The 17,435-nt window shown below is 33.6% G+C and overlaps 4 protein-coding genes across 7 annotated transcripts in view; 1 reads left to right on the forward strand and 3 right to left on the reverse strand.

The window, feature by feature from the left end:
• Nucleotides 1–17,435, reverse strand: part of LOC129790073 (luciferin sulfotransferase-like) — a 767,385-nt gene that overhangs the window by 21,142 nt on the left and 728,808 nt on the right. The gene's annotated exons all lie outside the window — the stretch shown is intronic.
• The window catches only part of LOC129788207 (probable Rho GTPase-activating protein CG5521), a 626,970-nt gene that overhangs the window by 21,142 nt on the left and 588,393 nt on the right, over nt 1–17,435 (reverse strand). The window lies entirely within an intron of this gene.
• Nucleotides 1–17,435, reverse strand: part of LOC129788331 (tolloid-like protein 2) — a 606,934-nt gene that overhangs the window by 21,142 nt on the left and 568,357 nt on the right. The gene's annotated exons all lie outside the window — the stretch shown is intronic.
• Nucleotides 1–17,435, forward strand: part of LOC129788391 (uncharacterized) — a 67,911-nt gene that overhangs the window by 12,828 nt on the left and 37,648 nt on the right. For 2 of the 3 annotated variants that reach the window (XM_055824416.1, XM_055824406.1), the window contains exon 2: nt 3,181–3,330. The exons of the other annotated variant lie outside the window; for it this stretch is intronic. The gene's annotated coding sequence lies outside the window, so the exon portion shown is untranslated. The remainder of the gene's footprint in view (nt 1–3,180; nt 3,331–17,435) is intronic. 3 annotated transcript variants of the gene reach the window in all.

A 17,435-nucleotide genomic window follows, 5' to 3' on the forward strand; every position in this document is an offset into this window, starting at 1 on the left:
TTATTCATTTAGTTTAAAATAACACCGTGTCATGACACCTTCTAAACCACGCACGTGTCTTTTGAATATATTTTACAGGCACATTTATTTATCTCTTGTTTTTCTTTTCTTTCTTATAAGCAAGATAAAGTTTTTTTTTCTTTCTTCAAACTACATTAACAGTTTACTTCATGTGGTTCACCTTTATATTTTCCTAATTTAAAATATGACTTGAAACTATCTTTTATGTTATAAAATATATTGATAATATTATGGTAATGCATAGAAAAAGGTATTATGTATGCAAATTTAAACAATTTTAGTATTCTCTTCGTGAATTAGCCAACGTATACTCTTTGAGATCTCTCAGACAAAGTCCCGTTTTGATTGCAGCCACTCTTTCGCTTCCAGTCTTCAATCTTTTGCATTCAAAAACGTCTCTCAATGCTGGTCGATCTTGCTGGTAGCACGTCTCCATATCATTGGATCATGATGGTTATATTTGTATCACATTGGGAGGAGGAGGAGGCTGCAGGTGGGGAGGTTAGGTGGTCAAAGATAGACTCCTTAATAGTGAATCTTTCAAAAATGATTTGCTTTAATTTGTTTTTATTTGTGTACATTTTCCAACCATGAGTTGTGCACACATTGATAATATGGGCATCAGAATACCACTTCTTGATGTGCCTACCTATAATAAACGAAAGGTAAACCTGCGGATGGTAGATGATGGTTGTGATAGCACGATGATGATGTGGAGAGGTTTGAATTTTATCCACAAAAGAAATCTCGCGGTGGAATGTTGATTTTACTTTTTAAGCCACAACTCTTATTCTCCCCGCATGTGAGATGGACGGTGGGTTTTCACAAATAAGTGCCTAGATGTACCATTTTATCGTGTGTAGTGTATAAACATGGTAAGAAAAGAAATTCTAATAAATTTCTAATGCTACACAATCTTCTTGAAGGTGCTTTCCGAGTGAAATATAAAGTAGGATATATTTAAAATAAAAGAAAAGAAGAAGAGTGCTGTTCTCTTGCCCTTTCGCACTGCAAATTACCATTTTTAAAATGTGCGCGCCAACCTGCTGAGTGAGGAACTCTCAATGATGGTGCTGGAAAAACGCTACTCGCGAGGAATTTACTTGGAGATTATTACACCTGAAAGGCGTCTATTAGGTTGTTAATCTCGTGCAAATATTTTTCATATGATGCCTCCATGTCATTTCTAACATTTTTCCACAAACTCTATGTGTGAGTTTTTTGCCCTCCCGATGGGTTTTCTAAAAAGTCAGAGTCATTGGTCACGATAGCATCAATCAGTAATTTAGGCATTTTAACTTTTTTTTGTACTCCATTTGGGCGTGTAGGAGTTCAAACGTATAATGTACAGTGAGGTTTCATACTGTGAGAACTTACGGTGCTTTATTAGATTTCTTGTAGATTAAAGGTAAAAGGTCTGTAGTTCATTTTATTTGTGTTTGTTTAATTGCTAAGAAGATTCGAGGGCCTTAAAATTATCATTTTTAATTTTTTTTTCAATTTCATTGTTTTTCCGTTTAATTTCCTATATTTGTCAATGAAATTACGTCTTTTTTGTTTAAAAAAGGAGTAAAAAATATTTTAAAAACAATTTTAAAAAGATTTAAAATCTTAAAAAAATAAAAAGTCAGTATTCTGTCGAATATTTAAAGTTTTTGATATTCGGTAGGTATATAAAACGTTCGTACTGTAAGGAAAGAACGATCAGTTCAATAAACCGAAACCCTACTGTATATGTAATGTTTTGTAATTATCATCATCATTATTGACATTACTATTGTTGGAAAATTCTTTTTTTTTCACTCGTCATTGTAACACTGTGTTTTGGGTTTCTTTGTTGATGCGTGAATATAACATTGGGATGAATTTTGGGTATAATGTGAAATCAGCATGTACGATCGCATCTCCTTCATCCACAAAAAATAAACTCATGCAATTGAAGGTCGAACAATGTTCTAGGGTGTTGTATATAACATACAATGTGAATGGAACTTGCTTGCGATTTACGTTCCGTGAATAATTAATGGCGATCGTTTTTCATTCGGCCGCTATATGGGAATGACTTCAAAATGTGGTCTTTGAGTACGACGGTGTGTGACAAAAAGACTTGGATTGTTGGTGCTGGATGATCATGAGCGTTGTATATTCTTTTTTTTGTGAGTGTACTTGAAGTGCAAAAGATCAAGAAAAGGAGATTATGGAAATATCACACTTTTGTAAAATACACAACTTCTTCTGTGTTGTGACCATTAGAATTTCAATTAACAGCAAAATGTGTGTAAATAAATCACTCAATTCACCTGTCGCAATAACTAATGCTTGATGAATGCCGCTGTGTTTTGGGTTGTAAAAAAAAAGAGTTTTAGGTGTATGGGTACAACATTTTTTTTCAACTACTGTCTTGTGGAAGAAAAATCCTCTATAATTGAGATAATAAATAAATACCCATCCTGTGTTTCTTCTATGCGAGACCTCTCATTTGGCCATTCAAAATGGAAATATACGCATAGAGAGGAGAGAGAAATGTGTTTGGGGAAGATCACACCACATGATGGCGAAAAGATCACCATAATGCTTTCAACTGTTAGGTCTATTTACATATGAACGATAAAAAGATATATTAAAATGAGGAAGAAGACGGATATCGTGAAAAAAAAATTTCGGTGGAAAATGTGCAGATTATTTTATGGCTACAATCTCCACTATATATGATAAAAAAAAAGTCTTCACTGTGTAAAAAAAAGTGAACAGTGTTGGTTCTGTTCTCTTCGAGAAGCGGGTTATGGGATATATGTAGAGTATATGTACATATGTATAAATTTATGCCGGGTGATCGATTGGAGTTTATTTGGATAATTAATTAACACGCGCGCCCGTATGGGAGAGAAAGAAAATTTGGGGTATTAATTGAGTGAGAACGGAAATTGAGTACAATAAAATATTTCACAGAGAGTGTGTGTATTTTACAAAAGTAAAACAGCGTGAAATGCGTGTAGGAAGTGCCAAGTATCTAAATTTATGCCAAATGCTTACAATTATGAGTCAATTTGTAAATGATGTGTACAATTTTCATTCACTCAAAAATCATAATTTTTTTTCTCTCCTTTTCACTGAAAACCCTCCTCTTATGATGTTTTCTTTCTCTCACTTTTTTTCCAGACTTGGCGAAGGAGTTTATTAGTTTTGTACATCTCTCATATATACCAATTTGACTGTGTGTGCGGAGGTTTAAACAATTTGCTTCACATACCGCGAGATCAGTGTGCCCATAAATATTTCCTTTTGGAGAAGAAAATAAACAATTTTACCGTAAGTCACCATTCAATTTATTACAATTGCATTGTTGTTAGTGATAATTTATCATGGTTAGTGCGCCTTATATAACATATATACGAAATTTTTCCTGACTGGAATACGAATCGAGTGCAAATAGTTTATGATTTAGTAGCATTTATGTTCAAATTGCCACGGAGAGATTTTAACGCTTCAGGTGAAAATAATCACATTCCCCATTCGCGATAAGATAACAAAATGAAAATTAATTAACATAAAACGATCGTTGTACAATGAAATAGATAAAAATTATTGGGTTTTCTTTTCTCTCACTCAAACGTCTGCTGTTAGACACTCCGCACATATCTCAATTATTAAGACTTCTGAAGATAAAATGTAATGATTAATTTTTTGAAATGCAAAAGATAGAACAAAGTTCTATGGACGATGATCGATGGAAGTCCATGTACACGATGGCATTGGGAGAAAGAATTGATGTTAAAAAAAGTATATTTATTCAATATGAACAGTGAACAGTTATTCAAATAAAACTTTATATGTTTCACAGAACCGCGAAAAGGAATTTATGTGACATTCAGCATTGAGGGAGAAAAAATGTGCTTACGTGTGTGTCTCGAATGTTGCATAAATTGACAAATATCACAAGAACATACCAATAAATAACAAAGCTATGTGAGAAGGTAAAAAAAAAGCGTCTGAAGAAATGAGAGAAAAAAATGTGCGCCGCGACAATGATTGCGATCGTTCTTTTGGAAGTAAATGACACGGTTTGTAGGTCATTTTGCAGGCGAAATACAATGATACAGGCCCGGGCAATGGAGCAAATTGCACGGTTTTGATGATTCAAAAGAATTGTCGTGGGTCCCACCCTAAAATGCTGCCAATTCTCATTCAATTTAGCAGTAGGTAGAAATAAAATGTTTGACAACATGGTGCCCCATTCTTTCAATTGGCTAATCAGTGAATTTTAGCTTACAGAGATCTTTTCTAGTATGGATAATTTGCAATAAATAATAACAATTTGAATGCTTTCATTGGAATATATGCATATTTACCTACCAAGATACCTCACAGAATGTCGAGTGAGTGTGGGCAAAATGTGCAATGGAACATGGTGCAAGTATACATGATGGTGGTGTTTGTAATGAAAAGTATGTACAACATATGAAACCTACATAAATACCGTTATTTTTATGGAAAATTATGGTTCGTGATCTTGCAGATTGATGATGAACTTTGATATGTGCCTGTATGCGTTGATTTGCGTGTAATGGATTAAAATTATAAAGTTTATGGCACACAAGATTTTTCTAACTTCTTTGGCATTTTGCAAAAGAAGCACAGGACAGAAGTCGAGGTCGTACATTTTGGAATGAAGTGATATTAGGTCCGCATTCTATCATGTTTTTTAGTGTATCTCATTTGCTTTTTGAATTTAAATTAGAAGAAAAATATGTATATGATCTACATTTTTTGCTTCAAGAAGAAAAGTTGCTAAATTTATTCAAGTAAAAATTCTTTATGATAATTTATAAAAGAAAAATAAACTCAAGTTTATAAAAAACAATTGACAAGAAAATAGATAAAGAAACTTGAGGATCAATGTCAACTTTTCTTATCATTTCTATTCATTAAAAGAAAGGGAGTAACCAAGCAAAAAAAAACCGCCAAAAATATGAATGAAGGTCATTATGCATTGAATACATACCACAATTTTTTATTCACAAAAAAGCTCTTCTAAATAATAACTCTAACAAGGATTGTGGTTTATATAAAATTAATTTTAATGCATTAATAATTTAGCTGAAGGTGGTAAAAAATGCTTGTTTTTTGCGTTCTTCTCTTTCTACTGTGCTCCATTCATATATTAACCAATAAAAAAAAATTGAAGTATGTCAATTACTTAATTCACGCGCGACCTCGCGAAATGATAGAGACATTTTCGGAGCTTTTGACTACTCAATCATGCAATTAGATTTATCTTCTACGCATTATTACACATTGTAATTGAAAATATTATTACAAACGATCACTGTGTTATTGAGAAAATTCACCTTCTGGTGACATGTGCGGTGAGAAAAATTCTTTTTGTTTCCACCGAAATAAAGTAAGAAGAATTATGAAAATATGAATGTCTTTATTTCTCAATTCACTAATTTGACGGTATATAATTGCAGAAAGAGTGTGTGAATATGTTTTGATGTCTATGACAACTGTTTTTTCTTCTTCTGTGACGCCGAGAGATGGTTGATTATGTTGAGAAAAAGACACACAAAACTAATTTATGTGGATTTTGCAAGAGGAGTGACATTTAAGATGGTTAAACCTCTTAAGGTGTTTTCAGTGCCATCGTAAAAAATTTTAATTTATCTTGAATATTTTACAAATTTTACAACAAACCCAAAAGTGTGCGACTATATGCGCTATTATGTTGTGCATCAAAAAATATAAAAATGTCAAAAACAATTTCTTTAAAGAGTGGAAAGGCATATAATATGAAGTTGGAGAAATGTTATTTTACTGTGAAATTTGTGACTTGCAATTAATTACCAATTCATGTCACTTTGTGTTAATTAAAAGACAAAAAAAACCTACTCTCTGTCTCACAAGAAAATAATCTATGCTTCACTATTATTTTGCCACGACCACTGAATAATGCAATTTGATCGTTTTCGAAAATATATATAGGAGGAGGAGAGTTCACGGTGTCTCACAAATATTAGATGTTTTTATGTTATTGGTATATACCTCTCAACTTCTGTGTTTGAAGAGAGTGAAAATAGTTTGAAAGATCTGATTATAAATGCACTTGATCGAACAATATAATGGTGAAAAAAGGGAAAGTTACTCAAATTCCAATAAATCGAATTGATATTATTCACAAAAGCCATAGCACATTTTCACAGATATTTTCTCCAACACCATCATATTGCTTTACCTTGAAAAGCATACGCTAAAAGCTGTTTAAAGTCACACACTGTTCGTCATTTCTTTATCCTAAATGCAATAAAATGTGTCAATTATAATTGAGGTGTTTAATTGAGTTAAAATTGTTGCTCTTAATCTTGTACAGTACATGCATACAAATATTTAACTTTTTCATGGAAGGACGTCAAGTAGTACACACATATGATATATTTACCTCAGCAAAATTATACATTACTCTGGCACACTGCTAAGAATTCAGTAATGCAAAAATTTAATTGATGTGTTACACAATGTTTAATTACCGGTAGCTCGTAGATTGTACTCACAGTTCTCTTTCTCTCTACATTTTTCAAACTAAAGCTGTTTCAACGTATAATTTTGTTTTACAGCTTTGAATTAGTTTTTAAACTAATTTAAGCTTGAAGAAGGGAAGGTATATAGAGTTATTTGCAAGGAAATGGCTAAAATATGAATATGAATTTTATGTTTTAGTCGAAAGAAAGATTGAGTCCATTATAGATTTGCATACAAATTATGTCTGCAATTTAAGCAAAACAATATACAAAATTACGTTTTTTGTTTAACTGTCTGCTTTTAGTTAATATTTATCAAAAAATACTATTTTATATTATTTAATTTAGTCTTCAGAACCATTTCCCTTAGAAAAATAAAGCTCAAGCAAAGCCCACAATTTCCTTCTTCTCTATAAACAATCATGCCTTTGAATAGGTTTCGCAAAAATAAATTCAATTCATTTTTTTCCGAGGCTTCTGGATGTCTGACAAATTGGTATTTAAATTTTCCTGAAAAACAATTTTATTGACTATTTTCCTCTGTCTGTTGCTTACTGAGAAAGAGATTGAAATGTATAATATTTTCTTCTGTTGGATTTTTTTTTATAATTTCCTTTGGTGGTGTGTGCAAATACAAATGGGGGAGAGAACATTGCGGAGAAGTGGCCAGAGCACGAAGTGTCCGAAATTACACAAATTGAAACGGGTGCAATTTTCTTGTCAGAAAAGAATCCGAAAACGTGGCAAAGTTTTTGGTCTAATGCACAAATCCACGAGAGTTTCTCTCGCGGCATCGCATGAATTTTATGCGAGAAAATGGTTTCAAAATTCTTCAATGTAGCAAATTCTCGTGAAAAAAAACTATATTGCATGGTGCTAAGTGGTTCTGTTTGGTGTGTATGTATGTATGTACCTCTAGAGCTAAGAAAATATGGGTAGCACTGTGCACTGATGAGTAGCAAACCTAGAACTCATGTTACACCCCATAAGAGCCAACACACACCACATGCGGTAATTGAATCTCAAGGTGTCAAATTTTGCATGAACGTGTCAACTTGAAGGGTTTTATGTTATTTTTCTTTATTGGGAGCTGTGTGTTGCAAATTTAATTGCTTGCATTCGTGAGATTATTCATATTGACAGTCTTTTTGCGAAAGTAATTTAACGTTGAAATAGCCCCCGAGAGAAATGTTTAAATGGGTGATGGAGGAAATTAATTCTCAATTGTAATAAATTGCTTATATAAAACTGTAGTGTGATTGCAATCGTATGCACGTGGGGGGTGGGAGTAGGGGGTAGAGTGGTATATTGTGAAAAATGAGTAATTTATTAAATGATACACAAGCACTATTAATTTCAACAAATGCAGCAGTTCTCAAAATTGATTTTTCACGGTGATCACATTGTATATTATGTGCAAAATTATGTCACGAAATTACAATGATCACTCGTATAAATCGCGATCACCTTTTGATCATTGCACCACGCCTTTAAAATTGTCGAATTAAAATTATTGATTGTTTTGCGCTCGCTTTCAATGTATATACCTGCTTTCGGGATTAATTGTGGAGAAAACGAGAATTTACTTTAATACCCCCTCTTGGGTGACAATGTTTTGATTATAAAGAATAAAAAATAATAATGAAAAGCAGCATTGCGTTAAAATTGAAAATTTTCACCTGAACACAATGTGCACACAAACAAGGTGAAGTAGAAAAAAAAACTTTTCTCGTTGGCTTTTCAATGGGCGTATAGAGAAAATTTCTCTCCATAAAATTTTTTTCTATGATCTGTTGAAGAAAAGACTGCAAAAGAGAGAAAAAGTAGTGAATAAGACGCCGGTTAATAAACATGAGATCATGTTTTTCCTGTTTCCTGCACAACGCAATGAGTTCTCCATATTGGTTGTTGGAATATGTACAATACAAATGAAAGAAGTAAATAATACGTCGGTCACTCCAAAAGTGATGAGAAGTCTTCTGCAATTTTTTTTCTGTTGCTGTAATATTTAATTCTTTTCATGCATTGTGAATTAGGTCAATTTATTGCTTTATTGGAAATTAATAAATTTTTTATGGTTTACATAAATTATGCAAAAGTGCTTCATCATTGCAAAAGAAAACATTTGAGGATATAAAAATCTATATAATTTATTGTAGAAACTGAATAATGTAAAAATTTGAATACTCGTGGAATGAAAAATCAAAAACTATTTGCTGAAGAAGCAAAACTAAAATGAAATTAGAAGAAAAAAATCCAATAGAGTGGCGGAATCTCAGAATTTTCAAGATGACGCCGATAGTATGTAATGCACATTAGATAAATTGTTTGATTATATGATGCTACGGGTGAGGAAAGAGATTCCTGTCAATTGATATGTGATAGATTTATATGAAAGAAATACACTCACTTGGAATATTTGTGCCATCTTGTTATAGAAAAATTTGCATGTTCCATTGACACAGTTTTTGATATATTTTCTTTTTCTATCAAGCCCCTCGCGTATAATTTATCTCACCACACATTGATGCTATAAACACAATATAATAAGGCGTGTAGATTGTGTGTTTTGTGCGAAATTTGTTGCAAAGTACGCAAATAAATCTCATATAGTTTTCTTCTCTGTATATTTTTCTAATTAGCCTCTAAGTATATATACCTACAATATCTTTCTTTCACCCACACCGATGATGAATATATGTATATTATCTTGATTTGAGAAGCAAGCCACAGGGACGCTTTAAAAGTACTACATGCCTACACATTGCGGCTATTAGAATAATTTTACACCTAATGGTCAGGTTGAAGTGTTTATACTTTATACTGCGAATTGTTTGCAATACAATGAAATGTGTTTTTTTTCTCGTGAAAATCACAACTTTTGTTCAATTGAATAATTTCTAGGGTATAAGAAATTGCAATGCTATTTCTCTATGTTCGTCCACCCACATATCTACTTACGATTAGTTTCTAACAAATGCGCGTTACTTTTACTCATAAATTGAAAATTATATTGCAACACTTTACATGGAAGTTGTTTGTTTTTCCCCGTTTTATCTATTCGCTTGCCTAATTTATATTTTCAAATTGATCTTTTGCACTCTCAATATATTGGATTAATAGATTTTAAAGGAAAATTATTTGCTATATTTTGCAAGCTTTGCATGGTATATGGAGAATGGATAAGGCGAAAAAAGGAGAAAATGATCAATTTGTATTGGGGTTCATGATAGTTTTTTCATTAAAAATGTAAAGATAAATATTAAATATAGCATGGATGGAACAGTATAAAGCGAAAGAACGGTAAGTAAAACTTACAGGCTGTGATTCTTTCTTTATCAGTGAAATGTGAAGATGGCTGAAAATTGAGGATGGGCAAATTTTGATGAGAGTCTTACTCGCGAGCCGAATCACAGCCAACGCGCAGAAATTTTGATGAAAGCCTTAATTGTGGCGGGCGTTGGCTGTGATTCGGCTCACGAGTAAGACTCTCATCAAAATTTGCCCATCCTCAATTTTCAGCCATCTTCACATTTCACTGATAAAGAAAGAATCACAGCCTGTAAGTTTTACTTACCGTTCTTTCGCTTTATACTGTTCCATCCATGCTATATTTAATATTTATCTTTACATTTTTATATGTATATATGTATAATGTATATATCTATGCATTTTTATATGTATATTTTACTTTACTTTTATATATGTATATATAAAACGCCCCGCTTCGCGGGGCGTTGGTCTTATGCAACTCAAGATATGACATGTTACCTTTGAAACGCGATATCTCCGGAACGGCTACATAGATTTGCTTCATTTTTGGCATGATAAAAGATATTATAGCCAGCTATAACATATCAAAATTTGAAGCAATTCTATAAAGCGGTGCTCGAGATATTCATCGAAAACTCATCGAAAATTTTGTTTTCGATTTTAGCGCCACTTGCGGTCATTTTTTGAACTTGCAATGTTCCGAGCAGTTGTAGGGCTCATTAATATCTTTCATTTGAGCCCGAAATGATCAAAATCGGTCAAGCCGTTCTCGAGTTATGGCCGATTTACGATGAAAAATTGTGGTGGCCATATTGGCTAAACGGCTTGGCCGATTTTCGAAAATGAGGTATCGTTGGAAAGGTCTTGATGGCCCCTACAACATATCAAAATTTCAGATCTCTAGCTATAACAGTGACTGAGATATAGCGATAACAAAATTTTGGGGTTATTCAAAATGGCGGACAGGGGGGTGGGGGGTAAAATTTGACCTCATAATCTGATTTCTTCCACCCGATATATTAACTTTGCCGTTGACCGCAAGTCTCTATCTATTACCGTTTTCGCGCAATTTAGCGTTATACTCCGGCCGGACGGACGGCCGGAAAAATTTTTAGCGCCACCGTTTTTTGGAATGTGGGGACCCTAATTCGTGCTTATCCCAAGTTTGAGCCCGATCTGACGACTTTGCATTTTTGAGTGTACACAGAAGCTGTGCTTCTTTGAAGAAAGAATCACAGCTAAAAATCAGATTAAAATTTGAAACAAAGTATTGGATTTTTTTTGTGTGAAATATGGGCACGGTGAATGATGGTGAAATGTGGTCAAAATGCTGCTTAACGTATACAATAAAGTTGTATGTTTGTTTTTATTTATTCAAAAATGTGATTGAGAGAGAGAGAGGTGAAATCCCACTTATCGTGTTTCTATGTAGTTTAATAGTGTTGTGATTTTTTTTACTGTACCTTCTGTTCAATTGCATTTTTGCTAAATATTAAATTGTCTGTGTAAGTTGCGCGTGGTCTTACAAGTAGCTGATACAGTGTGACTTCTTGATGGTAGAAAGTTACCGAACAGCTCAAATTCCATACCAAATTCAAGTAAGGTAATATAGGAGTGGATAGATAAAATAGCTATTGGGTGGGAATGCACTCACTTTTCTACTACAGCATATAGATATCGGTTTGAGATGTGTTTGGAGGAATGTATGTATAAAACGCAAAGTAGGAGATACGATAAAAAAGTGACTGATTGCATTGGGGAAATTTAATCTGTGAGAGAAATAACGTAAGGAATTCCTTCGTAGTATAAATTATAAAATTGACTTTTAATTGGTGATTATGAGTATATTTTCCCTCAAAGTACCTACTGTAAACATAGTATTCTGAAGAAGAGGGATACAAATGTGCTACCTATATTATGTATGTAGTCATATGTAGCAAGAGAAGCATCTCACAGCACTATTTTACGATGACCTTCCCAAATGCTTAAAAGCCGGTTACTGAGAAAGAACGTGACCTCAACCAATTTGAGTTTTATTCTCTTCTCTCTACATATTCACGATCTTCTACATAAAACCTGTGTGTTTGTGTTTTTGGTGTTTTTTTGCCCATCACCTTTAAATCCAACTTAAAATCCCATCAATGTGTATACCTGAATCACATGAATTTTAAGTTTTGTGTTTCTTGTTCTACCCCGGATGCTGCGAGCAACAGGAATTTTCAGTTTGATGTGGTTGTCGATGATCTTTTGGCGGGTTCTCCTTTTCAAAAAAATCACAGGTGTTGCAATTAAGCTTAAAAAGAATTACCGAAATACGGAATTTCTTGATTTAGAGATGTAATGAAAACCACATTTTCTTGATCTTCTTTTATCAAAAGATTCTTTAATTCAATATTACAAAGGTTATTTGCATCATAATTATGTCGTATTTATGTTTATATCAAACACTTGAAGTGCAAATTTTTTTCCTTGCAAACAGTGTGTTTTTGTACAATAATGTTTGTGTTTGGGTAATTTTTCAATGTTTTAACTCTTATGTACAAAGAAGCGTTTGTGGTTTATCACTGGATTTAATTTATGCTATAAAATTGAGTAAATTTCTTGTACATGAATAATTTGAGTGGGGAAAAAGGTACAAAATTGATAATAATTGAATAACTAGAGTGTGTTATTTTATTACTCATTATACATTGTATGATGGTTTACAGCAACAACTACAAAAAATATAAGTAAATGCAAAGTCTAATAGATAGCTGCAGAGTATGGATTAATCAGAAAAGGGAATGTACTGGTAAGTTTCACTTACGGGCTGTGATTCTTCCTTCAGAGGTCAGTCTAAGTGTGATATTTGATATAAGTTTGGTGGTGCAAACTCTGGGGGAAGGCTAACTCGCGCATTGGCTGTGATTCGTGGCGCGAGTCATCCTTCCCCAGAGTTTGCACCACCAAACTTATATCAAATATCACACTTAGACTGACCTCTGAAGGAAGAATCACAGCCCGTAAGTGAAACTTACCAGTACATTCCCTTTTCTGATTAATCCATACTCTGCAGCTATCTATTAGACTTTGCATTTACTTATATTTAACTTGGCCTCTGAAGGAAGAATCACAGCCCGTAAGTGAAACTTACCATGTACATTCCCTTTTCTCCTTAATCTGTACCATTAAGCTATATATATTTATATTTTACCGTTATATTTTACTTTGCATTTACATTTATATTTATATACCTTATATATAAGGCGCCCCGCTTCGCGGGGCGCCAAATAGTTGGCGTACTAATTAAACATGCAACTATATATATTTATATTTTACCGTTATATTTTACTCTGCATTTATATCCATATACATTATATATAAGGCGCCCCGCTTCGCGGGGCGCCTAAGATTTTGCGTATTAATTAAATAAACGGCTCCATAGATTTTCTTAAATAACCTGTTGTTGGAAAGGTCTTGACCTAAGCTATAATATACTGAAATTTTAATGAAATGCATAGTACAGTTTTTGAGATATTTCAACTTAAAAATTTTGGATATGCAAAATATTGACTTTAGCGCCTCTTGCGGTCATTTCTCGAAATTGCAATGTTCTAGACATTTGTAGGGCTTCACAAAACCTTTCATTTGCACACAGAGAAATTTTGATCAAAAGTGGCAGTGAAAATGTCAATTTTTGCGAGTGTGCCACTCGCATTCGTTAATGACGAGTATTTCCTATATTGTTTACATTGGAGAGTGCGAATCAAACTGAGGTTATGTGCGAATATCTCACTCGCATTCGACTAATACGAATAATTTTTCTGTGTGTGCGCTTGAGTTGATTAAAATCGGACTTGTAGAACCCGAGATATGACATGCCAACTTTGGAAGGCGATATCTCGAGAACGACGACATAGATTTTCTTCATTTTTGGCATGGACCTAGATAATATAGTCAGCTATAACATACTAAAATTTCATCAAAATCTATCGTACAGTTTTCGAGATATTCATCGAAAACTCATCGAAAATTTTGTTTTTGATTTTTGGCCCTCTAGCGGTCACTTTTGTAACTTCGGATGTTCTAGAGAGTTGTAGGGTTTGTTGAGAGCTTTCATTTGAGCTTGAGTTGATCAAAATCGGTCAAGCCGTTCTCGAGTTATGGTCGATTTTCGATAAAAAGTTGAAACGGCCATATTGACTAAACGGCTTGACCGATTTTCGAAAATGAGATATCGTTGGAAAGGTCTTGATGGGGCCTATAACATACCAAAATTTCAGATCTCTAGCTATAATAGGGGCTGAGATATAGCGAAAACAAAAATTGAGTGTGTTCCAAAATGGCGGACGGAGGGGTGGGGGGTTGGATTTGACCTCATAATCGGATTTCTTCCGATCGATATTTAAACTTTGCCGTTTACCGCAAGTCTCTATCTATTACCGTTCTCTTGCAATTAAACTTTATGCCACGGCCGGACGGACGGACGGCCGGCCGGACGGACGGACGGACACTTTTTTTTGGAGCATACGTTTTTTGGAATGTGGGGACCCTAATTCGTGCTCATCCCAAGTTTGAGCCCGATCGGACAACATTGCATTTTAGGTGGTACACAGAAGCTGTGCTATTCTTTTCTTCGAAAGAATCACAGCTAAAACTGCATGAAAAAGATTGTTGAAAGAGGTGATTGAGAATGTCGAGTGAGAGGACATAATGTGAATAAATATTGTATATAGTGAAAAATGATTTTATAATCACTGGAAACTGACGTATGTTTCTGTCTGCCCCTAGGCAAGGTCGTGAAACGTGAATATTCTAAAAGCGATCACATTTTAAAATCAATTAGGAAAAATATTTCTCTTTCTCAGAATAAAATAAAATTTGTTTTGAATTGACTTTCCGTTCGTTCACACATTGGAAGAATATTTTCTCATTCGTGGTTATACTTCTTTTGGAACTTCTTGTGGTGGTTTTTTGTATTGGAAACTCCTGGAAATAATTTATTCATATTCATTGTCTTCGTTTCATGATCTCACGACTTTTGCCCGGTGCTCTGCAATAAATTCCCTCCACATATAACATGAGATGTTACAATACGTCAACAAATTTGTCTCCACTATCTCTAATTAATTTGGATTGAATTGGAAACAAACGAAGATGAATGGTGTGAATATAGAGGCAAAAAAAAGCAGAAGCAAAAGAGAGAAGATTGAGAATTGGCCGTGTAAGGGAAATATATAAAGTTATCATACACGAGGATGTGAAGAAAAGCAATTGATCGGAATTGTGTGCTAATATGTTGGGTTGAATGAATTTATTTTACCTTTTTTTTTTTAATTTGGCATTTTTTCTCACATGATTATTATATATGTTGAAAATTTTCTCCTTCAGTATGTTTTTTGTTGCTGCGCAAATATCCAAACAAAATCCTTCCTCTTGTTGTGTGAAAATTTTCTGTAATGATGCGGGAAGCTTTCAACGGTGTAAAAAAGATGATTATTTGATCGTGCGAATAAAAATGATCACAAAAATAACGTCTTTATGATCTTCGTGAAAGAGGAAAACCACTGAATGTGTATACCAGATTTTACGATGATCGGTTTTGGGGTATTTTGACCAAGAAAAAAATTACTTCCAAACATGATCCTCGGCGTCTATCGTGTTGTATATTTTAATGCTGATGATGCTTGCAAGACGTGATCGTGAAGGTTTTGTTTTATTGAGCCAGACCCATTGAGACAGTGAGATGTATAATTTTAAGATAAAAATATTTTCTTTCTCACTGTATAGACTCTCTTTTTTTATTCACATAATGCCACACTTAAGGATATACGGTGCGAGAAGCCGAAAATCTCATCTCATGTGAGAGATTCCTCGTGAGGCTGTTTTTGGGTAAATTGGAATAAATCACTAAATCGTGCATTTGTTCCAACCCGGCTGACACAGAGTCAGTGGTTTTTACGGGTCAGGAAAAAGTTTCAAGATATTAGTCGGAAAATAATCTTGAAATTACTTTTGCACATGAGAAATACCTATATCAATAAGATTTTCACACTTCGCGTCAACAAACCTAGTGGCAAATAGGCGAAGCTCAGAGTGAGCTCACACATACATTTGCACGCAAGTAAAAACCGACTCTTTCGACAACGCGAATGTGAATAGTTTTAATACTCATTGGCTACAGCGTCGGTATTAGATGAAATCATATAGATTTTTCAAAAATTAGTCTTAAAAAAATTACGAAATTAATTTCACCTACGAGCAGTCCTGATTTCTTGACGATTTTATTACATCGCGTAAATAAAAATTTAAGTTTTCTTTTTCCTAGCTAGGATCGCTGCAGTCTATGTTATTTGACATCCAGTGCTTTGTGAATCATTTTTAATGAAGGTGTTGCTGTGAGTATTGTGGAGTTTAAAAAGAAACAAGGAAAATATTTGCTGAGAAAAGAATTGGTAAGTTTTCTAAAACCCATTATTACAGAATCCTGAATATCAAAATGAATTAAAAATTTTATTTTTCTGTATTCTAGACGCCAATGGAATATCCCGAAAATCAGGCATCCCAAATTCAGGCATCTCAGAGTCGCCTACGCTAAGGAGCAGCAACTTTAAGATGACGACAGAATGACCTGGTAGATGAATCATCTTCAGAGGGCGAATATGAAACTTAAATTTTTCAATAAAAGTCTAATAAATATTTACAAAGTCAAATTTGTTTTATTTATATACATAATATGTATGTATATATACATACATATATATAAATTTATATATAATTTTAAAAGAAATTTTAAAATATTATGTATTAGGACCATTGAAAAAATATATTATTGTGGTCTTAAAATTAAATTTGGTTTAGTTTTGCGACTATTCTACTGTCGCGTAAATGAAGGAGTCGGTAAATTTGCTACTCACACGGATGCGCTACTCAGCGCTACTCACTAATACACACACGCGAAAAAAAGTGCCATTTTCGAACAAATAGTCGGAAAACTTTATATGGGAACTACTGACGAGTACTATTGACGCGAATTGTGAAAATCTTTAAAAAATCTTAAAGTTGTGTCAGCCGGGAAAGGACGGTGTGAGGAGAAAGATGGAAAAAGAAGATCACCCATTGAGTCTGAAATGCGTAAAGATCGAAGATTTTATAGCTCGCATTCGAATAAACTTACAAATGGGAGCACAGCACAAGTTTATATAAAATTGTATGCAAAATCTTTATTGAGAAGGTTAAATTTTCTTTTTGTTCTAATTACTGAAAGTAGTTCAGCAGTTCTGTCGGTCAATGTACTATAAACTATTTACTTTTTTTTTGTAGCTTTCCTTATATAAATTTTTCAGAGTATTCTTATTTAAAAGTTCGAAACAATGTAGTTCGAAGGTATTCTGCAGAGTCTTTTGGCATTTTGCTTTTATTCTCTCAATCTGGGTCTCGTTTGATTCTGTGAGAAGGATGCACCACTTCAAGAAGACGTCTATACGTGCGTTGATGATCGCACTGCGGTAATGATGTTCATTCAAGAGATTTCGGACTCTGATTATATGATAATTAGGTGATTTCATCAATATACAAACCATACGTTGCGGTTGAATAGAAGGAGAAGGTAAATACCTTTTGTTTCGTTTCAATCTTGCAGAATAT

This window comes from Lutzomyia longipalpis, chromosome 1 (assembly GCF_024334085.1).
Source record: "Lutzomyia longipalpis isolate SR_M1_2022 chromosome 1, ASM2433408v1".
NCBI classification, from domain to species: domain Eukaryota; kingdom Metazoa; phylum Arthropoda; class Insecta; order Diptera; family Psychodidae; genus Lutzomyia; species Lutzomyia longipalpis.